The 19,993-nt window shown below is 43.8% G+C and overlaps 1 protein-coding gene across 1 annotated transcript in view; it reads right to left on the minus strand.

The window, feature by feature from the left end:
- The window catches only part of efcc1 (EF-hand and coiled-coil domain containing 1), a 34,346-nt gene that overhangs the window by 9,459 nt on the left and 4,894 nt on the right, over nt 1-19,993 (minus strand). The window lies entirely within an intron of this gene.

Here is a 19,993-nt window from a genome sequence, read left to right on the forward strand (position 1 = left end):
ATGCTGCTAACAGAACCATGCTGCTAACAGAACCATGCTGCTAACAGAACCATGCTGCTAACAGTACCATGCTGCTAACAGTACCATGCTGCTAACAGTACAATGCTGCTAACAGAACCATGCTGCTAACAGAACCATGCTGCTAACAGTACCGTGCTGCTAACAGTACAATGCTGCTAACAGAACCATGCTGCTAACAGTACCATGCTCTATGGAGTGTTCTCAAGAGGAACATGAGGAGCACCAGACCAAACAACAAAGAAGAGCTGACAGCATCAAAGAAATCTGGGCTTCCATAACTCCCAGTCAATGCCACAGGCTGATTGACTCAATGCCACGTCGCATCAAGGCAGAGATTAAGGCAAAGGCAAGCTCTCAACCTTGACCTCTCTAAGTGGCTTTGAACATCTGTTAAGTTCCTGGCAAGAAACAATGCAGACATGTTCCTGTTTTTAGTTTTCTACACTGCCTTATAATCTAGCTGTTTTTTTTCTCGCTACTTTTCCTTTTCACTGTCCTTTTGGTTGCTATTTTGTTTTTATTTGCAAAAAAAAAAGGAAGAATTTTAAATTTATATGCCTCTTTTGTGATTGTCTATTGTTGTGGTTGTTATTCACCGTTATTAGGGGGGTAACAGTACACGTGGGTGTACCGAACCGTTCCGGTACAGCACGTCCGGTTCGGCACGTTCGGTTCGGTCCACGTGCGTACCGTTTCGGTTATTATTTCACTCAATAAATTTTATTAACAAGAGATTATGCGCCGCAGAACTAAAGTTCCTAAGCGTGTTTCAGCACGGCGCTATTATCTTGCAGCATGCTAGCATTAGCAGCTTAGCATGTCGTTGTGGTCTCCTGTTGGGGAACATTATGTCTTTCTTGTTAAAAGACAAGTGAACAAATCCAAAGCTGTGTGTCGATGTTGTTTCATGGAGACTGGATCTGCAGCAGCAACACGTCCAACTTGTTAACGCTCTTGAAACGACATCGTCCGAACGTGAACGTCTCTTCTACAAGCAAGAAATGCAGCTTGTTGCAAACACCGATAACAGCAGCATTTAAACAACCTTCATCACGTCATTCAGATCGGTCCAGAGCAACAACACAAGCTGTAGGAGTTTTAAAGCTCTGGATCTACGTCCAAATATTGTTGATGCGCCGACTTTAAAGTTATTGATCCTCGCTACGACATCCCATCACATCAACACTTCAGCAAAAAAGTTGTATCAGCACTTTATGAAAAAGATAAAACTGATCGTCAACAAGCCCTGGACCAGATTAAAGCTCTGATGATGATGATGAACGAAAGATTCAACCAGCTCATAACAACCGTTCAAGAAAAGGTATTGTTCTTTTATTATTATTATCTAATCCACTTTTTTATCTCTTTTATTTTTTTTACCTCTTTGTGTTTTATTTCCAGTCTAGGACAGAGACAGCAGCTGAGTCTTCCTGTTCAGGGAAACCCACCAGAGATCACCTCCAGATAAGAATCTATGATGATTGAACTCTGAACTCTTCCAGGGACCTGTTCCACCTGTGGGAGCAGGTCCAAGAGGTTGTGAGTAATGATGAGGCCAAATACAGCCACACTGCAACATGATCAAAGCTCTGCCTCTTTATTCCTGCTGCTGTTGTTAGTGAGCGATAATATCAAATGTATATATGTCTGTATCCTGATGCATGCTCAATAATCCAGGTAGAAAAATTCAAAAAAGTTCAATCTGGTCCTCTGGACATTCAAAAAAAACAAACAAAAAAAACAAAGCAAAAAAATAAAAAATGTCTGTGTCCAAAGCTTCTCCACACATTTGCACAGATGATGAAATCAAGTCCAAACACAGACATCAAACCGAACATATCATGTAACAAAAGGAAGTTGTTAATGCACTTTTACAACCAGCACAATGGTTTTATGGAGGTCTGTGATGTGTCTGCCAGATCTGGGTGGGGTAACTGAAGCCAGACTCTTAAGGCGTTCTTACAGTTAAGTGGGTCAGTGGCAGTAAGAAGTCAAAGCAACACACAGTCCTCCACTTTCAGCGAAAACACTTTTAATCTGATGAATTTTTCTGCAGCTTTCTTCCTGTTGAAAGGAGTTTTTCCTTTCCACTGTCTCCTTTGTGCTTGCTCAGGATGGGAGACAGAGACGAAGTGAAGCTTCAACTCAATCTGCTGCTTCCTTACTTAGTTACCTTTTACTAATCGTCTTTTATAATGTACGTGAATGTGTCTGTACCGTGCCCTGAGACGATTTCTGTTGTGACTTGGAGCTTCATAAAGAAAGTCAATTGAATTTAACAGATGAAAATATTCTTCTTTACATTCCTAATAAAGCATTTGCTCCCGATAAAAGAAACCCAGGACCAGTTAAAGCTGATCAATGGTTTGTGATGGTTTGAATTTTCTTAGCTCCTTTGGCTGTCTGCCTTTTTTTTGGGGGGGTGGGGTGGGGGGTGGTGTTGGGGGAAATTCGATAGGGGGCCTTCATAAATCATTGCGTAAGTGTTTCCAGATGATGACGATGATGATGACAACGTTTCAAACCCCCCATCCCCCTGCAAAAAAGAAAAACAAGAAACTCTCAAAGACTTTCTGCAGCCTGAGCACTCGCGCTTATTTCCTGCTGACATGAGGAAACCAGGCTGTAAGACATTTTATTGCAGATGCAAGAACTACTCCAGGTTTTTTGTGCAGCACAAGAGAAACGGCACATTTCACTGGAAGAACCACAGCAAGCTTTCAGGCAGTCACAGAGGTGGGTGTAAATGGCAGTAGGGGCTGCAGCAAGGGGAAAGGTGTTTCAGGAGGGGCAGCAGCTGCGGTTCAACCAACATGGGTTGTTGGTTGCTGTGGGGACCCCCACATACAGGGAAGGAGCTTGTGCTGTGTCCCCCCCCCCCACAGGCTGCAGTGGCTGATCACAGCTGAAGTGAGGCAGCAGCTGTGACTCCTGCAACACGGACTTAACATGTGATGACATTACACTTTGTTTTTTATCCTTTTTTAGGAACAAGTTTGAAAAAACAACTCTGTTTTTATAAACACTTCACACAATTAGTAAAACAGCCCAAATTTTTAACAACAGCCAGAGCCACGGAGCTCGAATGTCCAACGTAAAACTAACTTTACTGCGGTTTAATGTGGCGCTATGACTCTGCAGACATTGCACGTTGCTGTCTTCCTTTGTGGTGTTTAGTGTAAAATACTTCCACACAGCGGACATGTTTAGATGAAAAGTTGGTTAGCTGTTAGCCACAGTGCTGCTAACTCAGCTCTCACGTTGTAGCTGCTGCAAACTATGAACTGGATTTCCTGAATGTGAGGCGAGTCTTATTACTCTGGGTTCATGAGACACACCTCCATTCAGGAAATTCATTCCATAGTTTGAAGCCAACATGCATCATGGATCGGAAATCTCTGCAGGTTGGATCGGAAAAATCCAATCCGTAAGTTATGCTGGTATCGGAGGCAGATACCGATATCGTATCGGACCGGTCCCATTCCTATAAAGCACATTTTTATGGCCCGGCCCAGTCCAAATCTGAGTTGGGCGGGGCTGGGTTCTGGGTTTGGGTTAGAAACGACAGCTCTAATGACTACCGGCTGATTGCTGTGACACCGGTGAAATGAAATGTACTGGCACTGCAGCACATCAAGGCCAAGATGCTTCTGAGCCTGGACCAACACCAGTTCACCTACAGGACCAACAGATCCACAGACGATGCCATCTCCATCACCCTTAACACCGCTCTTAGCCACCTGAAAAATCCCAGCGCATACATCAAGATGCTATTTTTTCACTTCAGTCCGGCATTTACCAGTAATTTCATCAGTCTTAACCGACTGATCAACAAACTACAGATATTACAGTTTGGAACCGTCCTCTGTTGTTTTGTAGATCAGAGACTTCCTGACAAAGTAAGTTAAAGTAAGTTAATTGCGCCGCTCCAGGTGGATGCATGTTGGAGCAGCTCTGTTACTTTCATTCTGAGATTTTGCTTTTGGAAACTTTAATTCCTCTTTTTCTGGATGTAAATCCCATTTTTTGGATGATTGTTTCCTCTGGTATCAGATGCTGTGCAGCTGGAAGGATTTTACTGAAACTTTTTTAGTTTTGGACATTTGTTATGATGCGTAACCATGGCAACAAGGCAGTTTTCTACAACCAACAGCTGATTAACATCTCAAAAGCTCAAATAATATCTCAACTACAGCCCCAAATCTCAAGTGAGTTGAAGAGGATGTTCTGTGGATGCATTCTCATCTTCCTGCCAGCTGTGCTCGAGTGCCTGACCACTGAGATCCTGGAACTAGCAGGAAACACGGCTCATGACAGCAGAAGGACAGGATCGTCCCTCAGCACCTACAGTTGGCTGTCCGCAGCGACGAGGAGCTCAGCAGTCTGCTGGGAGGAGTGGCCATTGCTCTGGGAGGAGCTCGGCCCAGCATTGGGGCGGTCCTACAGCCCGAGGGGAACCGAGAGGCCAGCTGAGTCTGGGTGCACAGATTGGACAGCATCTGCAGCCAGTTTCTTAGGATCCACTGTGGGATGGACCTTTACAAGAGATCCTTCCTGTCTACAGCCATCAGTATCTATATCATCTCTTAATGAAATGAGGATAACGAGTTACAACAAAAAATAATTTCCCTCTGGGATTAATAAAGTATTTTGGAATTGAATTGAATTGAAACAGGCCTCAGATGATCAGAATGGGCACTTCAACGTCCTCCACTACCATCCTAAACTCCAGTATTCCCCAGGGCTATGCTCTGAACCCCCATTTGTTCACACTGTACACCCATGATTGCATTGCCACCAACAACTCCAACACAATCAACAAATTTGATGATGACACGACTGTCATGGGGTTGATCAGCAACAACAATGAGGCTCCATACAGAGAGGAGGTCCATGCACTGGTGGCTTGGTGCAGTGATAACCACCTCAACCTCAACACCAGAAAGACAAAATAAATCATCACTGGCTTTCAGAAGCTGAAGCCTGCACTGCATTCAGGACCCTGTATCAACGGGGTAGAGGTGAAACAGGTAATGGACTTCAAGTTCCTCAGTCTGAACATCTCAGAGTACTGTTAACATCATCAAAAATGCCCAGAAGTGTATCCTCTTCCTGCAGTGATGAGGAAGAATAAATTTCCTGAACCTCTGTAGAGGAAGCATGGTGTGGTATGACATCTGCACTGCAGAAAATGAAACGGCTGTAAATGGTCATCAAGACGACTGAAGGGGACGTTGGCTCCCCACTCCCATGCCTGAAAGAGATCTACTCGAGCCTTCTCCTCTGAAGGGCAATAAAGATGCTGATTGACCCAACCCGTCTAGGACAGTCTATTGCCCCTTTTCCATTAGTACCTTTAGTACCAATACAGCATGGTTCTACTCGGCTTGGTACGGTACACGTTGTGTTTCTATTATGCTATCAGTACCGTTCCATTGGGCGGGGTTCAAATTGACATCATGCGCCTTATCAGCTGGTGGCAGTAATTCTGCTGGTAAGACCTGGAAAAAGGCTTCAGTACAGGGTGAGAATTTATTGTGAATTTTCTGGTTAATTAAAAAGAATACAGATTATTAGGGCTGTATATTGAACCGAGGTTCTTTTGATGGCACCGAGTATGGATTGACACATGACTTCTTTCGGTGTCAAGTTTTGGTATTGGCTGTAACGTGTCACGTGGTTTCAGCACGCCGGAAGGTAAAACGCAGACATATGGCAAACAGACTACGTGTTTACACCCAGAGCTGTATAGAGCTGCCATATAGCTGTGTGTCTATGGCGCTGGTTACGCCCACAGACGGGGTTCACGTGTGCAGCGCATATGGCGTCGAACGGCTTCAATTTACGAGCGGAAAGTTGCTCCGTGTTTGTCTGCAAGGAGAGAGGATTATAGCCTCCCATCCTCCTCTCTCAGCGTTAAAGTCAGCCTGTGAGTGTTGAACGGCCTGATTCAACATCTCAACGGAGCTGTGTCTTCAGCTCGTAAGTTTACGTTTGTTAAAGTTACTGCAGCTTAACACGTGCATTACGGTGAGTTAAACTAGGATCCATGTAACGCTAACTTTAAGATATTAGTGTGGAGCTTTATTTTATGGCTATCTATGTAGCTAGCTAAAATCAAAAGCTAACTAAAGATTGACAGTAACAGATGAAGCTTAGCTTGTAACAATGTGCTCATCCATCGGGTCACTGGTTAAACAGGTCACTAATGTTCACTGTTTATGTTAATGTTCTCATCACAGGAGCCTCTGAGCCTGATGTGAGAAGGACAGAGACAGACAAAAGAAAAGCGAGGTGGGGGCACAGGACAGTCACAAACTTTGTTGTTAAACGTTTGCTGCCTTTTTCTAAAGTGGAGGCTGCATGGTGGATTTAAATAAGCTGTAAAGGATATTATTGACCAGTTAAGCTTTTATCTCTCAGCCTAGATAATGTTTTTGAGCAATAATAACAACCATGTTATTGTTGATGTTTTGTGTTCTCATGTCAATTAGGGAGATGATCAGAGCCCTAAACTCAAGAGAACCACAGAGAAGATTCAGAAAGAGACAGAGGTACAGAAGTCTGCCATCAACCTTAACCTCATTGAATCCAGTGACCTGCTGGTGGAATGTGAGGGACAATATGTCAGTGCTTTCAAACTGGCAACCATGTATCTGTGTGTGCAACAAGCATCATCCACACCCTCAGAGTGAACACTTTCTACTGCTGGAGACACCATCAGCCAGGAGCGGACTTGTTTGTGTTCAGAGAAAGCAGACATGTTGATTTTTCTGAGAAAAACTGCTAAGTGAAAAGGCCCTCAGTGTGTAGCAGTGAACATTAGACAATGAAGTGTCACTGGTTTGCAACTGTTCTTTTGACTTGAAAATTATTTGTTTATTTTTATGTAAGAAAACTGCTTGGAATGGAAAGTACTGTAATGTGTAACATAATTTTATTCTTGTTACAATTAATATTAATTACAAAATTGGTACCGAAAAAAGAACCATTCAGGAACCGACACCGAAGTGAAGGTACCGACACCGGTACAGATACCGATTGCAGGATTCCGGTGCTATCCTAGTTTTTAGGAGTTTTGAAATTGACTTTGTGCCCGAGTCCGCACAATTTATGTGTGTGAACTATAGCCAAACCGAATTGATGAGAATAAGGGCAGATTTGCCACGAAATATAGCAGAAATTAGCAACGAACTCAAAACTACGCTCGGCAGAATGCAGATCTTAAAGTCATCTACCTGGAAGCTGTGGCATAGGCGTTCCAATGGGCAGAAGAGGAAGCGCTGCTCCCAGCTTAAGAAGAGAGGACGCCGGGCGGGGGCTATGGTGAGGCTACATGCTAATTTAAAAGCAGGAAAACTCCTGATAGCATCTCTCTTTCTGTCGGAACGTCCGCTCATTGGACAACAAGATGGATTTGCTTCGTCTGAGAGCGAGTGCCTCTGAAGAGATGATGAAGTGTGCGGTGATTTGCCTCACAGAAACACGGATTCAGCCTTCCAGCTGGATGACAGACTCTTTTTTCGAGCAGAACGCTCCAGCAAGCTAACGAGAAAATTGAAGGGAGGAGGACTGTGCATTTACATGAGTAAAAGTTGGTACAAAAACTGGATGCTGATTAGCTGTCATTGCTCCAAGAATTTAGAGCAGCTAACAGTGAAATGTCAACCACATTATCTAACCCGTGAGTTCAAAGTGGCTTTCATAACAGGTGTTTACATAGCTCCGGATGCTAATACTAATGAAGCTCTGCAGGAGCTTCATGATCCCCTCAGCTTGCTGCAGAGCAAACACCCTGAGGCTCTTTACATAGTGGCCGGAGATTAATTAATCACGTGAATCTAAAAGACTGACACCCAAAATTTTACCAGAATATGGCCATACCAACACGTGGAAACAACACACTGGACAATGTTTAAAAGATGCATACAAAGCTGAACCACGCCCTCACCTAGGACTATCAGACCACATCTCAAGCTTCCTGGCCCTTGCTTACCTGCCCTTGCTGAGACGTTCCAGACTGGTACAAAAGAAAGTTAAATCTTGAATCCAGGACAGTGGCCCCATACTGAGAGATTGTTTTGAAAGAACAGACTAGAAAGCCTTCAGAAAAGCTGCTGAAAATGATGGAGCGCTAGATCTGGACCAAGAAACATCCTCAGTTCTGGGATACATTAGTAGATGTCCTGACAATGTCTCCACCTTAAAATATGTTAAAAGTTACCCGAACAGAAAACCTTGGCTGAATGCAGAGGTGCGCACCCTGCTGGAAGCCAGGAACACTGCCTTCAGGTCTAGAAACTCACAGGAGCTGAGAAGGACAAGGAAAGAGCTGGTTGCTGGTATTAAGAGGGCCAAGGTCACATATGCAGAGAGGATCGAGGGTCAGTGCACCTCACAAGAACCTCGAAGCATGTGGAGGGGCATTAAGTGCATAACAGATTATAAAGGAAGGAGTGAACAATGCCCCAAAGACCCATCACTGCCTGATGCCCTCAACAAGTTCTAAGCACACTTCGAAGACCCAAACAGACCACCCAGCACCAGACTCACCTCATTACCGAATGAAGAGCATCTCAGCGTGACCTCAGCAGAAGTAAGGAGTACTTTCAGGAGGACTAATCTGCCCAAAGCAACCGGCCCAGACAACATCCCCGGGAAAGTGTTGAAAGAATGTGACGATCAGCTCTGTGAGGTGCTGGCAGACATCTTTAACACCTCACTTACCCTGGTGACAGTTCCCACCTGCTGAAAGACTGCCACCATCATCCTAGTCCCAAAGAGCTCTACAGTGACTGGTCTGAATGACTATCGGCCAGTAGCCCCCACACCAATAGTCGCTAAATGCTTCGAAAAACTGGTCACGACTCACATCAAAACAACCATCAACATCAATGAGGACCCTCCCCAGTATGCATACCGCAAGAACCGATCAACAGAGGATGCCATTTCCTCTGTGGTCCACACCGTTCTCACCCACCTGGAGCAAAAGAACTCTTACGTCCTATGCTCTTTGTGGACTTCACGCCTGCCTTCAACACCATGATCCCCTAAACCCTGATGGACAAACTACTCACCCAAGGACTAAGCCCCTTCATTTGCAACTGGGTACTAGACTTCTTAACAAACAGACCATAGTCAGTGAGGATCAACAACTTCTCCTCTACCATAACCCTCAGCACTGGCTCCTCTCAGGGATGTGTGTTGAGCCCCCTCCTGTTTACTCTGCTCACACATGATTGTGCAGCTACCCATCCAGGCTGTCACATTGTAAAGTTTGCAGATGATACAGTGGTGGTGGGATGCATCACAAACAATGATGAGTCCAGCTACAGACAGGAGGTGGAACACCTGGAGAGCTGGTGCAAAGATAATAACCTTCACATCAATGTGAAGAAGACAAAGGAGATGATTGTGGACTTCACAAGGAACAAACACACCTACACCCCACTGAACATAAGAGGATCTGCGGTGGAAGTGGTCTCCAGCTACAAGTATTTGGGTGTACAACTGAATGACAATCTCAGCTGGAGCAACAACACCACCAGCCTGATTAAGAAAGCTCATCAGAGACCAGAGACCAGAGTCCAGATGACCTGACTGAAAAATGTTGTATTGTATACCTGGATTATTGAGCATGAACTTTGTTGTTCTCATCAGAGACTCTACTTCCTCAGGTGGCTGAGACGAGCTGGTCTGGAAAGCTCAGTCCTCACCTCCTTCTACAGGTGTGCAGTGGAGAGCATCCTGTGCTCCAGCATCAACGTGTGGCATGGAGGCTGCACAGCTGCAGAAAGAAAAGCTTTGCAGAGAGTGGTGAAGGCTGCACAGAAGATGGTGGAGTCGGCCTCCCCACCATCACAGACATCTATACCCGCAGATGCAGAAAGACGGACGGACCAGTTTTTCTGCATCATTTTTAGATAAGATGTTTCTAATGTTAGTGATATTACGCAGGTGGACGAAGGTGATTCTAGTAACTTTTTTAATGTGGGGGATAAAAGACATGTCCTGATCAAAAATAACACCAAGATTTTTAACATTAGAGCTGGAGGACAGATTAATGCATCTAAAGAGGGAGAAAGACTGAAAAATTCATTCCTAAGGTGTTCAGGTTCAAAAACCAAAACCTCAGTCTTGTCTGTTCAACAGGAGAAAATTAAGGGTCATTCAGGTTTTTATGTCTTTAAGACATGCTTGTAGTCTAAGTAACTGATTAGATCAATAGGGTTTAATGGACAAATATAATTGTGTGTCATCAGTATAACAATGAAAATTTATCCCATGCTGTTTAATAACTTTACCTAATGGAAGCATATATAAAGTAAAGAGTATTAGTCCAAGCACTGAACCCTGATGAACTCCATGACTAACTTTGGTGTATGAAGAAGATTTATTATTTACATTTACAAACTGGAATCTATCAGATAGATATGATTTAAACCATTTTAGAGCTGTTCCTGTAATCCCAACATCATATTCAAGCCTCTGTTAGTAAAATATTGTGATCAACTGTATCAAATGCAGCACTGAGGTCTAACAGGACCAGTAGAGACACAAGTCCATTGTCTGAGGCCATGAGAATATCATTAGTGACTTTTACTAGTACTGTTTCTGTCCTATGATGAGCTCTAAACCCTGACTGAAACTCTTCAAACAGATTATTTCTTTGTAGATGTTCAAGTAACTGACCTGCAACTATTTCCTCTAGAATTTTTTAGATGAAAGTTAGATTAGATATAGGTCTATAGTTGGCCAGACTTTCTGAATCAAGATCAGACTTCTTAAGTAAAGGTTTAATTACAGCAACCTTAAAGTGCTGTAGTACATACATTACACTGAATCATAAATGCAATAAACAGGACCCAAAACTTAAACCCAGAACCGCATTAAAAAATAAACACACATTTTATTTTTACTTTATTTTTTAGGGGTGCCAACTTAAAATTTAGGGGTGCTCGAGCACCCCCAAATAGAGGCTAAAATCACCACTGAGAATCACCATTTCATTTGAAGAAGAATCAGTGTAACAACAGTTTGGAACAATAAAAAAGGGGCTCCAAAAACCTATATATATTTTTCAAATAGTGAAATGTGTCATTTGACACTTTACTTTCCAACACAGGACTTGAACAACATATGACTGAAGAAGTGTTGAAGCTTACAGGCAGAATGGTCATGGGGGCTTGGTTGCTACGATCCATAGGACCTATGCGGTACTGTTTGTTGAGGGGCGGTGTGAATGAAGTGAGCAGGGATTGATGAGAAGTGTCTGTTGCTGACATTCTCTCTCTCAACAAAGCTCTCTTTTTTCTTTTGTGGGGCTGAAATATTTGCTGTTACAGCATCAGTGAAAGGGCAGTGTAAAGACCATAAACAAAGAGAGTTAAAGGAAAGATACCTGTAGTGGGACTGCTATACTGTACTTGTTTTATGGAATGTCCAATATGCAGGTAGTAGACTGGACTACAATCAAGAAGACTGTGCCTTAGTCTTCATATTCCATGCATAAATTATGTAAGCATTAAGAAAAGTAGACATGTAGACAGTAATTATATGCCTTCAGCAGAGACAAATGATATAGGCAAGATGGCTGCGCTCTCTGGAGTCGCAGCTTCACATGCTCCCGGTACAAAACCAGTTTTTAGGCATTTTGAAATTGACTCGGTGCCTGACTCCGCACGATTTATGCGCGTGAATTATAGCCGAACCGAACCAATAAAAATAAGAACGGATTTGCCACAAAATATAGCAGCAATCAGCAACGAAATCAAATCTACACTCGGCAAAATGCAGATCTTAAAGTCATCTATCTGGAAGCTGTAGCAAAGGCGTTCCAACAGGCAGAAGAGGAAGCGCTGCTCCAGGCTTAAGAAGTGAGGTTGCCGGGCTGGAATTCTGGTGAGGCTAAGATGAACTAACGCAAAAACTGGCAGACTCCCGATACCCTCTCTCTTTTTGTCGAACATCTGCTCGTTGGACAACAAGATAGATTTACTTCGTCTGAGAGTGAGTGCCTCAGAGGAGATGAGGAAATGTGCGGTGCTTTGTCTCATGGAATCATGGATTAACAGCGACATGTCGAACTCAGCCTTCCAACTAGACAACAGACTCTTTTTTCGAGCAGATCGCTGCAGCGAGCTAATGGGGAAATTGAGGGGAGTCGGAGTCTGCATTTACTTGAGTAAAAGTTGGTGCACAAACTGTACGCTGAAAAACAGCTCTTGCTCCAAGGCTTTGGAGCAGCTAACTGTGAAATGTCGACATCATTATCTACCCCGCAAGTTCACAGTGGCCTTCATAACAGTTGTTTACATAGCTCTGTGTGTTAATGCTACCGACGCTCTGCAGGAACTTCACGATCATTTCAGCTCATTACAGAGTAAACACCCTGAGGCTCTTTACATAGTGGCTGGTGACTTTAATCATGTAAATCTAAAGGACTGCCTCCCAAGATTTTATCAGCATGTGGCCAAACCAACACGGGGAAACAACACGCTGGACCATGTTTACACGAACGTAAAAGATGCATACAAAGCCGATATCACAATCCTCAGTTCTTAGACCCATTTGCAGGCAGGCAAGTGAAGCAGGAGTTTAAAATAAAAATAATTTATTTTAAACAACAAAAACAAAAATGGCTGACAGGGCAGCAAAATTACAAGCAGGATCCAGGCAGGCAAAAACAAGATGGGTTTAGACTCAGACAGATACTCGGAAACAAGGAACAAAGTAGGACTGTGTTGTCTGTGCAGAACAGAACAATGATCGGACGCTTGAGTAGTGAAGACGAAAGGTTTAAGTAATGCTGAGGGACAGAGAGATGATGAGTGCACCTGGGCAGGTAGCAGATTAGGGACAGGTGTGAATGATTAAAGGCTGAAGAGGCAGACTGAGGAATGAGAGGAAACTGATAGAAACTACTGAGTCAAAAACACAAGGAACAAAATGACAAAAGCAGAATGTAAATAAACACAAAAAGCAGAAGGGGAAAACACAGAAATACAAATACAAACAAAGGACAGACTGTGTCAGCTGAACCCCGCCACCTCCTTTGATTCTTTGATCACATCTCAATATTCCTCGCTTCTGCATATCTTCCCTTGCTGAGACGGTCCAGACAAAAGAAAGTTCAATTTTGGATCCAGAATAGTGGCCCTATATTGAAAGACTGTTTTGAACGCACAGACTGGCAGATCTTCAGAGAAGCTGCTGAAAATGGGGGGACGCTACACCTGGAGCAATACACATCCTCAGTTCTGGGGTACATTAGTAAATGTGCTGATGATGTCACCACCATCAGATATGTTAAGAGTTACCCGAACAGAAAGCCTTGGCTGAATGCAGAGGTTTGTACCATGCTGGAAGCCAGGAACACTGCCTTCAGGTCTAGAAACTCACAGAAGCTCAGAAGAACAATTAAAGAGCTGGTTGCTGGTATTAAGAGGGCCAAAGCTACAAATGCACAGAGGATCCAGGGTCATTTCACCTCACAAGACCCATGGAGCATGTGGAGGGGCATTGAGTGTATAAAAGATTATAAAGGCAGGAGTGAACAATTCCCTAGAGACCCATCACTGCCTGATGCCCTCAACAAGTTTTACGCATGATTTTAAGACCGAACAGACAACCCAGCACCAGACTCACTTCACCATTGGATGAAGAGCTTCTCAGAGTGACCTCAGCAGAACAGACCACAGTCAGTGAGGAATACTTTCAGGAGGATTAACAAATTAACAATTCAATTCAATTCAGTTTATTTATATAGCGCCAAATCACAACAAAGTTGTCTCAGGGCACTTTACAGGAACGTTCACATAAAAGCCAATTAGTAAAGTTCTCTATCTAAGGAATCCAGCAGACAAGTTGAACCTTGGCTTCATTGCAGTCTCCCATCCTGAGCAAGCACAGTGGCAACAGTGGAAAGGAAAAACTCCCTTTTTAAAAGGAAGAAACCTCCAGCAGAACCAGGCTCAGGACAAGCGGCCATCTGCTTTGACCGGCTGGTTTGAGAGGACAGGAAGGAGAGACAAACAAACAAAATGGTAGGTCCAGGTGTACCTGAAAGGCCAAAAAAAAACCAAACACACGTTACAAATAGAAAAAATAATTACAAATATTGAGCAGAGTAAGTAAAGGCAGTAGCAGAGTGAAAAGTGCTGTCAGTTGGTCCTCCAGCAGTCTAAGCCTATAGCAGCAGAACTAAGGGACAGCTCAGGAAACCCAAGCTGACACTAACTATAGGATTTAGCAAAAAGGAAAGTCTTAAGTCTAGTTTTAAAACTGGATAATGTGTCAGCCTCACAGACAGAGATTGGAAGTTGGTTCCACAAGAGAGGAGCCTGATAACTGAAAGATCTGCCTCCCATTCTGTTTTTGTAAATTCTAGGAACCACAAGTAAACCTGCAGTCTGAGAGCGAAGTGCTCTGTTAGGAAAATATGGAACAATAAGATATGTAATATAAGATGGAGCTAGGTTGTTGAGAGCTTTGTAGGTTAGAAGTAAGATTTTGAATTCAATTCTGGATTTGACAGGGAGTCAATGGAGAGAAGCTAAAACTGGAGAGATATGATCTCTCCCAGTAACTCCAGTTAAGACTCTGGCAGCAGCATTTTGGATCAACTGAAGACGTTTTAATGAAGTATTTGGACACCCAGATAATAAACTATTGCAATAGTCCAGTCTAGATGTGACAAATGCATGGACCAGTTTTTCTGCATCATTTTTAGATAAGATGTTTCTCATTTTAGTGATATTACACAGGTGGAAGAAGGAGGTTCTAGTAACGTTTTTAATGTGGGGGATAAAAGACATGTCCTGATCAAAAATAACACCAAGATTTTTTAACATTAGAGCTGGAGGACAGATTAATGACATCTAAGGAGCACAAAAAAGCCCCTGGCCCAGACAACGTCCCCGAGAAGGTGCTGAAAGACTGTGCAGATCAGCTCTACGAGGTGCTAGCCGACATCTTTAACTTCTCACTTTCCTGGCAACACCTGCCTGAAGACCACCACCATCATCCCAGTCCCAAAGAGCTCTACACTGACTGGTCGGAATGACTACCGGCCAGTCGCCCTCAACCCGATAGTTGCTAAATGCTTCGACAAACTGGTCATGACCCACATCAAAACAACCATCAATAATGCTCCTGCAACATACGGAATGACCACTGGTCTGGTTCTGGGTTCCTCTGTTTCACCTGTTGGCTGACTGGAGTCCTGTTTGGGTTTCTTCTCTGCTTTCAGGAAGGCCCAGTTAGGATATCCACATTGCTCTAGACCCTGTCTTGTGTGGGATTTCTCCTTCTGCCTGGCTCCAGAATTAGTGGGGACGCTGTCTGCTCTGTGGTACAGAGTCCTGATGACTCCTAACTAGTGCTCCAATGAGTGAAGGGAGTCAAAATGCAAATACTGTCAGTCAGCCATCAGGTGAAAAGGAGGAACCCAGAACCAGACCAGTGGTCATTCCGTATGTTATCAGAGAAACTGAGATGTTTATTTTCGAAACACAACGTCCCAGTGGCTTTTAAACCCCAAAATACATTACGGCAAAGACTGGTTCATCCCAAAGATCCAGTCCCCCGGCACAAACAGAGTAATATTGTGTATGTTGTTCAGTGTCAGGAGGGTGATCAGTCTTACATCGGGGAAACTAAACAGCCACTGGCAAAAAGGATGGACCAGGACAGAAGATCAACATCATCAGGCCAGGACTCTGAGGTCTACACTCATCTCCAGGTCAGAGGTCACTCTTTCAGGGATGAAGATGTTCACATCCTGGACAGAGAGGAACGATGGTTTGAGAGAGGAGTAAAGGAGGCCATCTTTGTGAAAAGAAATCGTCCATCATTAAACAGGGGTGGAGGCCTCCGGGTTCAACTGTCCCCCTCTTACAATGCTGTGATTGCTAGTATCACTCAGCCCTCTGTGAACAGTAAACAGCCATCAGGTGCTAATGATCCATTGTTAGGCTGATGGTCCTTCTTGAGCATGTGAGCAGCTGGTTTTGGTTGTCAGCAGCAAAACTGGTTGATCCACTCTGAGAAGGTGCTATTTATTAGACTGAGCTGAATACAGCACCTCAGACTGAGGAAGTCTTTCAGATGAAAGACAAAATGTTTCTACTTTTTTCGTTTGTTTTGTTTTTTTAATTTCCAGAGGACCAGACTTAACTTTTTTAGATAGGAAAAATGATCAGAAAAGGAGAGTTCATCAGCTTTAGAGTAAACAGGGGTAAGTCCAGAACAACAAATCAAGTCCAATGTATGCCTTTAATACGGGTGGGGAAATCAACAAGTTGAGTGAATCCAGAACTCTCCAGGCAGGATAAAAAAAAATAATTGGTGAGTGGGAGGTTAAGACTGTCAATATGAATGTTAAAATCTCCCAGTAAAATAATATTAGGTGACATAGCAGACAGCTGAGAAAAAGAGGCAGAAAAATAATTTAAAAAATCTTTCTGAGGTCTTGGGGGGCGATAAACTGTGGCAATGATGGTGGGAGTGGGTCCAGACAGTTTACACACAATGCTCTCAAATGAACTAACAGCAGGTACATGCACAGGTAAAACTTTCCAGTTCTCGTGATGGATTATCGCAAAACCACCCCCGCGACCGGAGCTGCGGGGTTGAGAGATGTAAACAAAGCCAGGTGGAGTTGAGTCGTTAAGTTGTGAAAAGTCCAGAGGTTGTTGCCAAGTTTTGGTCAATCAGAGAAAGTCAAGCTTACGGTCAGTGAGGAGATCCTGAACGAGATGATCTTTGTTCGTTAGAGAACGGATGTTTGGCAGACCAAAGTTGACCAAGGTGGAGTTAGGAGATGGGTTAGCTGACCTGGCTAGGCTGGCTAACATGTTGAGATATGGAGACTGGGTGGTTTTCCTGGCAGGGAGATTGTTGATTGCCCAGATGGAGTGGATGGGTTTTGACCTGTCGAGCTGGAAATTCCGACAAGACCCACGGTGGATGTATCTCCGCCGGGGCAAGAAAACGATGTCCAGATGGAGTCGGAGCGTCGCCAGCTGAGAATTGGACAGGTGCCAACACAGCCAAAGAAGCTCATCGGCTCAATATTATAAAATACCTGACTCAGGTTCAATGAAGTGTGACAGGTAGGTCCATGCAAGCAAAAACCAAATGTAAAAATGACTGACCCACATTGTTAGGCAGAGGGGTCAAATGAGGTTATAAAGCCTGTTTATATGCCTATAAAAGTTTACCAACGAGGCGCGGCAGCAAGGTGCGACAGCAAGGCGCGACAGCAAGGTGCGGCAACGTCCACTCAACCGGAAGTCAAATATAATGGATGTCAAAGAGGGCCACCTGCATCATGAAGGACCACACTCACCCAGCACACACACTTTTTGCCCCGCTTCCCTCAGGAAGGAGGTTAAGGAGCATTAAGTGTAGAACCATTAGACTGAGGAACAGCTTCTACCCTGAGGCTGTTAGACTCATGAATCTCTAACCAGAATAATCACTGTGAAAAATCACATCATGTTGCTGCTGATCTGTTTCATGTTGCTGCTGATCTGTTTCATGTTGCTGCTGATCTGTTTCATGTTGCTGTGTTCACTCATGCTCATTTGCTCACACAGACTCACGTTTGTGCTGCTGTTCGGCATATTGTTTTTATGCTATTAGTGCTTAGCATATTTTTAGTTGATTTTTTAAAAATTCATATCTTAGATCTTATTACAGGTTTTCTTTTGCATTTTATTGTGGGATGTAACTGGGACCGAGTACACAACCTCCTTCCACCACATGTACCACATGTGGTGTGAATGAAAATTAAGAAACTCTGACTCTGGTATAGAAATAATCATTTACCCCAAAGCTTTGTTCTTTAAAAGTCCAATTACACCCTTGCTTCCAGCAAAATGAACCGTTTCCAACAGTAGAATAGCTCAGGCAGACCTGGCCTGCCACACACGAAGCACCCTCAATAAACATAAACTCAACAGGGATGAAATTTGGACCAGTAAACCACACCAAAGCCTTAAAAATAGCATAGCAGAACATTCCCAGCAATATGTTTGAGGTAAACAGTGTCATTTTATTCTGATGTGGGAGGATTTATAATTCATTATGGTTGATTCTAGCCAAAAATGCTCCTCTAAAGAAAACGTCTGCCAAAACAAACCTCAGTTTATGATGTGGCGTATGCACAGACTTGTTTTGGTCAAGTCCAGTAACTGAATTGAATAATCTGAGACTTTACATCCCACCTTCTTCCTTTGCTTATGAAAACGGTCATGTTGTATTTTTGGGACCAGAGTTTGTAACAAAAGTGTGTGGGATTCTAAGTCCCCCCTTCTCCCCACTCAAAATCACAGTCACATGACCTTTCTTTAAAACACGACTAACTACAGTCAAACACAGAACGTTTTATAACTGATAACCATAACCTCAACAATTTCCTGCAGGATCAATAAAGTTCTATCTTATCATTCTGCTTTCATAACCACTTTGCTAACAGTACCACTTTGCTAATAGGATCATGCTGCTATAGATGAATTACTTTTTCACTTTTGGCACCTTGTTTTGTATTTTTGCTGCAAGCTTTGGTATTTCTTGTTTTTTTGGCGAGTTGAGACGGTTCCTCTCGTCCTGAGCATTTTGTTGCACTGTTGACTTTGTGTTGATCTGCAAAATGACAAATAAACCTAAACCTAACAGAACACGTTGGCAAAGTAAGATGTGAAAAATTTTATCTGAGGTGTTTAATCAAACTCAGTAGTTCTCAAACGGTGGGGTGTAACCCTCTTGTTGGGGCCCGGGGCCGTGACTGAATATTTATTTATTCATTTATTTTATCCCAGGCAAAAACAAGCAGATAAAACTAACATTGCAATGCCTAGTTACAGCTCAAACCTATTTTAGGTACGCATAAAACAATAAACAAATAATCTGTTAAAAATTTGAATTTTCTTTTCTCTTTAACTGAGTGTAGGTTTGGAAAAAAGAGAGGTATTTTTGGGCTGCTGTTTAATATACAGTATTATTTTACATTGTTCGTGTTTAGCGTATATCTTAGGTCTTTTAGCGTATTGTTTAGCGTTCGTTTAGTGTACATCTTGGTGTATATCTTATCCAAAACAGGGCTTGAGTTTCAGGCAAGAGACAAGGAACTATGATGGCTTCAAAATCAGGGACCATGAAAGGTTTAATAATTCGTTAGGGACAGAGAGTGAGCATGGATCTTAAATAGATAACCGAACAGGTGCATGGAATAAAGCCTGATTGCTGTGCTTAGGCTGAGGGGGTGTGGTGAACGGATGACTGCCAGGAGCTGATGTAAGCAATGACAGATGGGTGATAAGCAAAGCAAAGCAGGGAAACAAACAATGGCATGAGGGGCAGAAATTATGGCAGGTGACATGGGCAGGAGAACACAGAAAGAAGGCAGGATTAAGGCATGAGGAGCAGAGGCGTGAGCAGATGAGGGGTCAGCGGGGACCGCTGACCATTACATAGCCCCACCTTTAAGGTCTGGCATCCTGACGGACTTCCACAAAAAAAAAAAAAAAAAAACTAGCAAGAACCAGGTGAGTGGAGGGGGTCCGGAGGCAGGAAAGAGCAGAACTGGGTGGATGGAAAGGGTCTTGTAGGAGGGTAGGAAACAGACTGGCAACCAGAAGGACCATCCAGAGCTGTTCCAGGGCTCCAGTGGGCTGCCAGGAGGTCGTCCGGCAAGTGGCAATGCCAAGGGCAAAAGGCCGGACGACTTCAATACCTTGCGGTGGGGCCAGATCTGCAGTGGTCATGGAGAGCTGCGGGGCTGCGGCTGCTGACATGGAGCCCTGTGGGGCTGCAGCTGCTGACATGGAGGCCTGTGGGGCTGCGGCTGCTGACATGGAGCCCTACGGGGCTGCAGCTGCTGACATGGAGGCCTGTAGGGCTGCGGCTGCTGACATGGAGCCCTACGGGGCTGCAGCTGCTGACATGGAGGCCTGTGGGGCTGCAGCTG

The sequence above is a fragment of the Nematolebias whitei genome, chromosome 7 (genome assembly GCF_014905685.2).
Source record: "Nematolebias whitei isolate Nwh7 chromosome 7, NemWhi1, whole genome shotgun sequence".
Classification (NCBI taxonomy): domain Eukaryota; kingdom Metazoa; phylum Chordata; class Actinopteri; order Cyprinodontiformes; family Rivulidae; genus Nematolebias; species Nematolebias whitei.